General features: G+C 51.9%; 1 protein-coding gene across 1 annotated transcript in view; it reads right to left on the bottom strand.

Moving 5' to 3' along the window:
* Positions 1–10,881, bottom strand: part of LOC134634170 (vascular cell adhesion protein 1-like) — a 383,264-nt gene that overhangs the window by 11,037 nt on the left and 361,346 nt on the right. The gene's annotated exons all lie outside the window — the stretch shown is intronic.

The following is a 10,881-nucleotide window of genomic DNA, read 5'->3' on the forward strand; positions in this document are numbered from 1 at the left end:
GGAGAAACAGAAGCAGATCATTCACATGTATTCTGGAACTGCACAAAAATTAAAAAGTATTGGGAAGACCTTAAAATGACCATGGATAATATTCTGGGTTATGCACTCCCAAACACCTGTCAAGTGATGTACCCTGGAAACATAAAGGAACAGATACAAAAGGAGGACTTATATCTAGTAAAAATAATTCTAGCCGCAACTAAAAAAAGCAATCACAAAGAAGTGGTTACACCCAGACCCTCCCACTCAACAAGATTGGATTAGGATTGTAGAGGGTATCTCAGAGATGGAAAAAATAACATTCAATATTAGACCGATGGGATGTAAATACGATAGACAATGGAGGAAGTGGAAAGCATTCCGAAGTGGCACCAAAAACACAACATAAAAAGAAATTTGCATGTGATAGGTGGAAAACAAAATGTAAACTCCAGACTGTTTGTATTGTAATGACCTGGCTGGGGTTGTTAGCCAGGTGCATTCTGGGTATTGTGTTGTCTGTGTTTTCTATCGTTCTGCTAGTTCCTATGTGTTTGATTCGCATGTTTTGTTAATGTAAGCCACAGTGGAGTTGATGTGTGTTCTGTGGAGCGGGTTGAATTGGCATGGTTGGCTGACACCGCGACTCTATGTGGTGGGAGCGTGATAGGGGTTCGGTGTCAGCAGCGTTACAGTTGTTGTAAAAACAAATGGTAAATAAATGACTGGTGTGAACCACTACTGCCTCCTGCTGGATCATTTGGGGATTATAAGCCTGCTGCTGAGACGCTCGGGGTCGTGCGGTGTATGGGACACGAGCGCTCTCCATTCGTTGTGAAGTTCGGCGATAGTTGCTAGCGCCCCGCTAGCCGTTTTAGCTAGTGAGCAGTTTAGCCAGTTCAGCTCTACTAACCCGCGGTCGTTACAATTGGTGTCAGAAGTGGGATTCATGAGTGTCTAGCAGACACTATGGAGCCGACCATAGGCGAATTAGAGCGTCTAATCCGAGACAACTGCTCGATTCTGGAAAACATGGCTGCCGAGACCCAGCGGAGAAGACCCGAGCTGGGGCGGCCAGAGGGCCACAGCGCGCCCCGGAACAGCCACCCCCTGCTCTCCCCGCAGCTGGAGGGGATTCCTGGGGCCGCACCACAGCTTCCTGGCAGGACGGCTGCTAAGCTACAGCACTACACTGGGGCGACGCAGCTGGAGCCGTACCTGGCCCAAGTCACGCTGGCTGCCGCTCACAACGGGTGGGGTCAAGAAGAGACTGCCACCCACCTGGCGCTCGCACTGGAGGGCCCAGCGCTCCAGGTTCTGCTGGACCTGCCCCTAGAGGAGCAGCGCGACCTCCGGGCTCTGACCACAGCGCTCGGCAGACGGTTTGGACAGAGACCACCAGCCGAACAGAGCAGGGAGGAGCTGGCTCGCTGACGCCGACGCGAGGGAGAGAGCCTGGGGTCCTTTGCTGCGGACGTCCGCCTCTATGCTCGACGGGGCTATCCAACATTCCCAGGAGCGGCACGAGAGGAGCTGGGTCTCCACGCCTTCCTGAGGGGCCTCACACCGGAGAGGCTGCGACAGCATGTCCGGCTGTCATCCCCCCGAGACCTGGAGGAGGCATTGAGGGAGGCTGAGCGGGCTGAGGAGGTGCTGCGGGGCGAGCCAGTGGCCCGACGATCGGCCAGGGGGGGTCGAGCGAGAGATGAGCGCGACCCAGTCGGATGAGGAGGAGGAGGCCTGACGAGCCCAACCAGAGGCAGTCCCCCGTCGGAGGCGCCGGACGGACTGCTGTTATCGGTGCGGGGAGCCCGGTCACCTCGCCCGGAACTGTCCTGCACCTAGTCCTCGGGCCCGAGTGACATCACCGACGGGAAACGGCCACGGGGCGGGGCAGTGAGGGAACCCCCACCCCAATCATTAAACCCTCTCCGTGACACTCATCCTGTGGTGGGCCGCTGTGGGTCCACCCGTGGACTATACCTGGACTGTATAATTGATGGACAGTCTTGCCGGGCTCTGGTAGACACGGGGTCCACCATCTGCTTGCTGCGGAGAGGGGTGCTTCCGGAGACGGGCGGTTCATTGCCGAAAGATTGGACCCCTACTCACACAGCGTTGTACACTGTCACAGGAGAAAAGACTGTGATGCCGGGGAAAAAGACTCTGCAGGTGGTGGTGGGAACGAACAGTGTGAACCATGAGTTCTGGCTTGCCGACATAACAGACGAGTGCATTGTTGGACTGGACTTGTTGGCCCACTGGGGGGCACGGGTCGATGTGCCGGGAGTTGCCATCCACCTTGGTGCTGAGACCGTGCAGCTCCAAGTGGGCCGCGGTAGCCAGGGACAGACCCCCACCCCACCAGCACCCCCAATGCCCTCGCGCCCCACAGCTCCAAGCCACAGCCAGGGGTCGAGGGCGGCAAGGGTGCGGAAGAGGACCCAGGGGGTGAATGTAAGCAGGGCCAACATCCCGCAGCCAGAGTCGCCGCCTAGCTTGGCAGTCTCCCCGTCACCTGAGACTGTCGCGGCAGTAGAGGAGCTTGGGCGGCGGAGTGGGGTGCACCTCAGTGCGACACAGCAGCGGCAGCTGCAGAGCCTCTTGGCAGAGTTTATGGATATTTTTGCCGCCAGGGAAGAGGACTGCACAAGGACGGGCCTGGTGCAGCACACTATCGACACTGGAGCAGCTGCTCCAATCCGGCTGCGGCCCCACCGCCTGCCCCTCGCCAAACGCCAAGCTGCCGAGGAACTGATAAAAGAGATGGCAGCTAATGGTGTCATTGAACCCTCGGATAGTCCATGGGCCGCACCTGGGGTTATGGTGCGGAAGAAAACAGGGGGTTGGCGCCCTTGTGTGGACTACAGGCGTCTGAACGCGGTCACCCGCAAGGACTCTTACCCGCTACCTCGCATCGATGACGCACTGGATTACATCGCTGGGTCCAGTTGGTTCAGCTCGCTAGACCTCCGCAGTGGGTACTGGCAGGTGGAGCTTGCTGCTGAGGCACGGCCCAAGACTGCATTCACCATAGGGCAAGGACTGTGGCAGTTTAGGGTGATGCCTTTTGGACTATGCAATGCACCAGCCACGTTTGAAAGGTTAATGGAAAGGGTCCTCAAAGACATTCCCCGTGCCCGCTGCGTGGTCTATTTGGATGACTTGCTGACTCATGCCAAGGACTTTGAACAGGCTGTTGCTAACCTGCGAGAGGTCCTGACTGCCATCCGCGGGGCCGGACTAAAGCTGAACCCGGCCAAGTGCAACCTTCTTGCTCGCCAGGTGAAGTTCCTGGGACATGTGGTGAGCGAAAAGGGGGTGGCTGCTGACCCCGAGAAGGTGGTTGCTGTGGGGGACTGGCCTCCCCCATCGAACGTCGCCGAGCTACGAAGCTTCCTGGGGCTGGCCTCCTATTATAGGAGGTTTGTAAAAGACTTTGCCACCGTCGCTAGCCCCTTGCATCAGTTGACAAACAAGGGTCAGCGGTTTGGTTGGACTGAGGACTGTGCAGCGGCTTTCGAACAGCTGAAAACTGCCCTTGTGAGTGCCCCGGTCTTGGCGTATCCTGACCCCAGCCAGCCTTTCCTTTTGGACACTGACGCCAGCAACGTGGGGGTCGGAGCTGTGCTCTCCCAGAGGGGAGAGGCTGAGGAGCGAGTGGTGGCATACTACAGCTGCAGCCTCAGCCGGGCCGAGAGGAATTACTGTGTTACCCGGCGTGAGCTGTTGGCTGTGGTCCTGGCGGTTCGTCATTTCCGACCTTACCTCCTGGGTACTAAGTTCCTGCTCAGGACCGACCACTCCAGCCTAACCTGGATGCTGAACTTTCGCCAGCCGGAGGGTCAGGTGGCCCGGTGGCTGGAAATACTACAAGAGTACGACTTTGAGGCCCAGCACCGACCAGGGCGGCAGCACGCCAACGCTGACGCCCTGTCCAGGCGCCCCTGTTCTGCGGAGGAGTGCCGGTACTGCAGGCGCCTGGAGGAGCTGGACCGGGGTCCGACATCGGCAGCAGCAGAACCCGAGGGTGAGGATGAAGGGCAGGAACCTTTCACCGCGGCGGAGCTGCAGCAGCACCAGGTGAGCGATCCAGCGCTGGGGATGGTGAGGGACTGGATGGAGGCAGGGACACGGCCAGACTGGTCCACCGTATCTTCCCAGGGGCCCGAGACGAAGTCGCTGTACTCCCAGTGGAACAACCTGGAGCTCCATGGCGGTGTAATCTACCGGCGGTGGCGAGCGCCAGACGGGGGAGGCGACATACTCCAGCTCCTGGTTCCCCGGGCCTTGCGGCCTGAGGTCCTCCGCTGGGTTCATGGGGCTGCAGGTACTGGCCATTTTGGGAATGGCAAGACGGTGCGGCGGCTGAGACGGCGGTTCTACGCCGGGTGTCGTCAGGACGTGGAGATCCATGTCCACTGCTGTGACGACTGCACGGCGCAGAAAGGTCCCAGCCAGCGCTCCCATGCCCCATTGCAGCAATACCTAGTTGGGGCGCCAATGGAGCGGATCGGAGTGGACATCCTGGGTCCATTCCCTGTTACTGATGCCGGCAACCGGTATGTCCTGGTCGCGATGGATTATTTCTCAAAGTGGCCAGAGGCGTACGCGGTGCCGGATCAGAGTGCGGTGACGACGGCGCGGACCCTGGTGGATGAGATGTTCACGCGGTTTGGTGTACCGGAGGAGCTCCATAGCGACCAAGGGAGGAATTTTGAGAGCCAGGTGCTGGGAGAAGTGTGTCGGAGGCTGGGGGTGAGAAAAACGAGGACCACCCCCCTCCATCCTCAGAGCGATGGTCTGGTTGAGAGGTTCAACCGCACGCTGGCCACCCAGCTGGCCATCCTGACCAGCCAACATCAGAGGGACTGGGACCAACACCTGCCCCTTGTTTTGTGGGCGTATCGAACAGCAGTGCAGGAGTCAAGTCAGTGTACTCCTGCAGCGTTAATGTTCGGAAGGGAGCTCCGAACCCCGGTGGACTTGGTGTTCGGGGCGCCCCCTGAGCCGGAGATTGCTGGTGGACCAGAGATGGACTACTTCCGGCGGCTCAGGGAGCGGTTGCACACGGTGCATCAGCTGGCAAGACGGACATTGGAGGGAGCCGGGGCCCGCCAGAAACGGGCGTACGATACCCGTGCGCACGGTCCTATGCTGGGGGCCGGAGATCGGGTCTGGGTGTTCTGCCCCCAGAGGAAGCGGGGGCTGACCCCCAAGCTCATGAGCCACTGGCAAGGCCCGGGCGAGATCCTGGAACAGCTATCGGAAGTGGTCTTCCGAGTCCGGATGCCGGGGCGGGGAAGGCGGGTGGTGCTACACAAGGACCGGCTGGCGCCATACCATCCGCTTGCCCCCAACCCACAGACTGGTGTGCAGCCTGGGGACTCCTTGCCCCCTACGGCCGGCCCAAATGGGGGCGCCATGGATTCCCAGTCAAGGCCGAAGCGTACTCGACGCCGGCCCGGACATTTGCTGGACTACAGAGTGGACAGTTAATGTTGTGGGGACACTAAACCTCTTGGGGGGGGGGGGCTGTGTAATGACCTGGCTGGGGTTGTTAGCCAGGTGCATTCTGGGTATTGTGTTGTCTGTGTTTTCTATCGTTCTGCTAGTTCCTATGTGTTTGATTCGCATGTTGTGTTAATGTAAGCCACAGTGGAGTTGATGTGTGTTCTGTGGAGCGGGTTGAATTGGCATGGTTGGCTGACACCGCGACTCTATGTGGTGGGAGCGTGATAGGGGTTCGGTGTCAGCAGCGTTACAGTTGTTGTAAAAACAAATGGTAAATAAATGACTGGTGTGAACCACTACTGCCTCCTGCTGGATCATTTGGGGATTATAAGCCTGCTGCTGAGACGCTCGGGGTCGTGCGGTGTATGGGACACGAGCGCTCTCCATTCGTTGTGAAGTTCGGCGATAGCTGCTAGCGCCCCGCTAGCCGTTTTAGCTGGTGAGCAGTTTAGCCAGTTCAGCTCTACTAACCCGCGGTCGTTACAGTATGTTTGTTTGTTTGTAATATTCTTTACTGTATTGTTTTCAATGTTAACTAAAACTAATAAAAAATAAAGTTGAGAAAATAAAAAAGGAAAAAAGAAAACAAACTTGCTTTGTAAAATACATGACAGCATTTCACATGTTTTTATTTTGGGGGGAAAAAGAAATAGGGGAAAAAAAAAAGTTAAATAAAATGATTGGGGGTGTGATTAAAATGCAGTGTAATACTACAAATATTACAATAGTAACAAAGGTTTCTTTGTGTATTCTTTTTTTTTTTTCTTCCTGCCTGTCCCGTTGTTTCTTTTGCCATCAGAATTACTGTCTAAAGGCAAAGAAAGATGCCCAACGGATTTACTTTACCAAATGGACCATCCCAGCCTTGCCGTAATGGTCTATTTGATTCACCTTTGCTTTTATTGTTTATTTTATTTTCGTTTGCTAAATACAGGACAGACTTCACTGGGGAAAAGAAAAAGGAGAAAGAAAGAGGGAAAGAAAAACAGAGGGGAAGAGGAACGGTGATACAGGGCAAAAAACAAAAACCAACAAAACAAACAGACAAAAAATACATATATCAATCACCTGGATTACCTGCTGAGAAAGAAAAAAGAGAAAACAAGCAAATAAAAGAACAATATAATAAACAACATCATCGCAATGATCTATGTGAATATAACAGTAAATACTAAATATTTAATATTATTGTACAGCACGTAAAATCGACAGCGCACAGTGTGCTTTGAGGTAGCAGCCAAAAAGGGTGTAGTTTGTGTGTGTGAGCACCCGTGTGTACACCTGTGAGCATGAGCGCGCTTGTATTTAAAAGGTTCCTTCATGTAATGGTCTGCTAGAGGGTGTGGGGAGCCATAGCCCCGTCCTCCAGGGCATGAAGCAGGTATGGAGGAGATCAAAACTCCAGACATCCAGAGGCCCTCAGAACACAAGAGACCAAGGAAGACCAAGGGAGGGGCAACCGCGCCACTATCCCAGAAGAGCTGAGGAGAGCCCCAGATGAGGGGTCACTCAGCAGCAGGGGGGGTTGCAGTGACGTGCCCGTGAGCTCCGCTGGCATCCAGCTGTGCCAGAGTGACCGAGCCCAAGGCAAAGAGGCTGAGGGCACCCCACCCCCGAAGGGGTCTGAGCGAGCCCCAGGTTTCTTTGTGTATTCAGTAGGTGGAACAAGGTAAGTTGACCCCAGACTCTCCAGAAGTGTGTGATATTCTGAAGCACTTGTGGGCAACCACTAAAAATGATGCGGGGAAAGTGAACAGGGGTAGTGAGTCCTAAGTCTGAGTTGAGACCAAGTGAGCATCAATTATTAATTAAAGCCAGGGGCAGTGGATGCAGCACTGCATGCACTTAAAGAAAACCTGCCAGGTGTCATCCCTCCGGGAGTGATATTTTGTGTGTTGATGATTTAATAATCACCTCTCTTTTAAGCAGGCCTGCAAGATTGAAATTTAAAGCGTTATAAGATATATTATCGAGAGCAAATGCAAGGTGAGCTTCTCTGGATTACAATAGGCTTTGGAGAAATTCACCTATGTGGGACACGGTCAGATGGTAAGTCCCTGTCTAAAAGGATTGCAGCGATTCAATTCATTCCAAAATCATGAAGAATTGTTTTCTTTTTTTGATATGACATCATATTGCTGTTTGTGGATACTCAAATATGTTGCACGGGTGCATGTGAGCGCCACATGGTTATGTACTCTCGCCACTGCTCTACTCCCTCTATACCTCAGACTGTGTGGCCACCCATGGTTCCAATACCAATGTGAAGTTTGCTGACGACACAGTGGTGTTGGTTGCCATCTCCAACAATGATGAGGTGGCCTACATGGCCTACAGGACATTTACACTGGGAGATATTGGTCCAGAGCAGCTCAGATATTGAAGGACTCCTCCCATCCCAGCTACAAACTATTCCAACTTCTGCAATAAGGCAGAAGGTTCCACACCATCCGGGCAAAAAGAGAGAGGCTCAAGAGTAGCTTCTATCCTCCATCTGAGTCCTAAACCAGAACATGCCCCTCACCTCAACCCCACCCTCACAGCATCCATAAGTGACTGAGACAGGACCTATTCTTACCACATTCCAGAATTTTCACAGTCATCTCGTATCATGCCTGATTCTTTGGCCGGATTCTTTTTGCCTTCACTACGGCACAAGACACTTTAACATCCCCGTAGCACAATGTACATTTTCAGGTTCTCAATTTAAAATTTCCATATTGTTTTATTTTATTTTCTTAATGTATGTAATTCACTAAATTACTGCACATAATGTCCTCTTTTGTATATAATTCACTTACTGTATATATTGTCCTCTTTTTGCACAGTCGAGGAGCATTTAAGGACACATTTCACTGTGTGTTGTACTCGTATAACTATGCATGTGACAAATAAAGACGCTTGAATGTGACTGAACTGTGACAGACTGATGATGTGGACTGCAATTTTGAATGACTTGAAAGTAATACTAATGACTTCACCTATTTTAGGATCAGCCACTTCTAATGCCTAATAATAATAATAATGGATTACATTTATATAGCGCTTTTCGAGACCCTCAAAGCACTTTACAATTCCACTATTCATTCACTCTCACATTCACACACTGGTGGACGCAAGCTACAGTTGTAGCCACAGCTGCCCTGGGGCAGATTGACAGAAGCAAGGGTGCCATATCGCACCATCAGCCCCTCTGGCCAATACCAGTAGGTGAAGTGTCTTGCTCAAGGACACAACGACGCCAAGACTGTCCGAGCCGGAGCTCGAACCGGCAACCTTCCGATTACAAGACGAACTGCCAACTCTTGAGCCACAATCACCCCAACCCTAGCGGTAAAAAAGGGTGGATGTATGTGTTTTTTGTTTTTTGTAGGAACAGAAGGATGACAGAAACCAGAGGGGGAGGCTGTAGGTTCACATGGTTGTGGGCCTGCAGATTTAAGCTTCATCTCAACCTTTAGCTGCCACTTTCTGTGTTACCGATTTTTATGCGAAGGAAACTGTGCTTTTACTGGCTAATGTTTTTTTTTCTCTAAGGGTCTTTGTGGAGGATTTGACATCACACAGACAGACAGAGAGAAAATAAAGCAGGATGTGCTGTGATTACAGAAAATCTTAGTGTTGGGCTCATCATCATTTCACTAGTCATTTCAAGTTGCTGAGCTCATGGTGTTAAGTGACATTACTTAAGATCAGTCACTGGTTACAGTAGTTTTGAATAAACACATGGAATGATGCATGATTTGGGCATATTATGGAAGTAACAGTGTTTTAATGATTTGGCGAAATACATTGCACATGACAAACTTGTGGCTGTAGTGCCTGATGCCTTATTACTCTTATGACCTACAGTTGTTTTCAAATGTGAAGTTCATTTTAACTCAAAGATTTTGTTTCCAGCCCATTGTGGTGTGAATGCAGGCTCCAGGCGGAGCCAGGAGTTAAACAGACTTGACATGAAAACCACACTGATTTCATTTCCTAACACAGGTTTACAGGCCAGGAGCGAAGCTACTCCAGAGGATAAGCTCTGATATTGCCTGACAAATAATGGAATAATAATGGAACGGAATAACTTTTCTTTTGTTATTCTCCTAGTTATGGTGAAGTGACACATGGGAAGGACCATGTGTCAAAAGGAGGGATTCCAGGTATAGTCTAAAACTATTTAGCTATTTCTCTATGATTTTCAATGATTTGTGTGACTAAAAGCCCTACAGGTGGTACACAGAAGCTTTTGATGACCCAGAACTAAAGTTCACGGAACAGAAAGTAAAATGTTGATTGATGATGGTTGACATGCTTTCAAAGTGGTTAGATTTTTCCTTCTAGTCAAGTGACAAACTATGCTGGCTGCCCCCTGTACCGCTCAAAATATTGGCTGTCACCCCTCCCCGTTTATGTGACCGGATGGCTTAACGACGCGGTGCCACAATAACACAGAGGGAAGAGGGTGGAATCTAACTGCGGCTGTGCGTGCATGAGCCCAGGTCGGCTGTCTGCGGTCCGGGACAGTGTAGTTCCGTCACAATGTCAATTGGACCTCTTGGGTTCGATGGGTAATGTCAGCTAGACGGGTGCCATTTAAAGCAGCCACATGAAACTAACAGCACACCCAACCTTTGAGCTAGGTTCTCTTCCAAAAAACTCTGGAGTCAGCCCTGGAGTCAATGAGAGCTTGGCAGGTAAATGTGATTAATTGGTGGGACAATTTAGCTGAGCAGGCTAGGTGGGGAGAAGCATTTTGAGTCCCACTTGTCAGGATCCCTACCGCTATTCATGGGCTACACCTTTATACCCGCGAGGAGCACGTTTCAACAAAATGACCTTTTTTGGCCACAGACTGAATACTCACCCGCCTGACGTCTTCTTCTCTGACCTGATGGGCTGAGATGGGCCTGTTCCAGCTGCATGGGTTCCTCCTCGTCTGCCTGCGTGCTCTCCATCCGTCTCCACTTCCAGGGAGGAGACTTCGCCCGAAAACCCCCAGACTTTCTTCCATTCCTCCATACTTTTGCATGTGGTCATCTAACCTAATACACATATTAATTCATTCATCTAATTATTTTGGTAAGTCCTTTATTGCCAACTCACATTTCAGGCTGTTCAAAAAGGCTCCGAGGAGCCTCTGCCTGAAAATTAGAGCACATTGTGTCAGAAATCCTCCGCTCTTGTCCAGCTCTTCAGAAAACTTGTCTGGAGCAGGTACAGGGTGCTCGTGAGGCAGAAGAGGAGGGAGGAGGGCAGGCAGCAGCTGGGAGGCGTGTTGCTGGCAGCCCTAAAAGAGGATAGCAACATACATTTTAATTCAGTCACAACCTGTAACAGGGCGCTCTGCACCTTGGTTTATGCTGCAGCATCTTCAAATGCCGCTCCAGCAGGTCTGCT

This window comes from Pelmatolapia mariae, linkage group LG9 (assembly GCF_036321145.2).
Source record: "Pelmatolapia mariae isolate MD_Pm_ZW linkage group LG9, Pm_UMD_F_2, whole genome shotgun sequence".
Classification (NCBI taxonomy): Eukaryota; Metazoa; Chordata; class Actinopteri; order Cichliformes; family Cichlidae; genus Pelmatolapia; species Pelmatolapia mariae.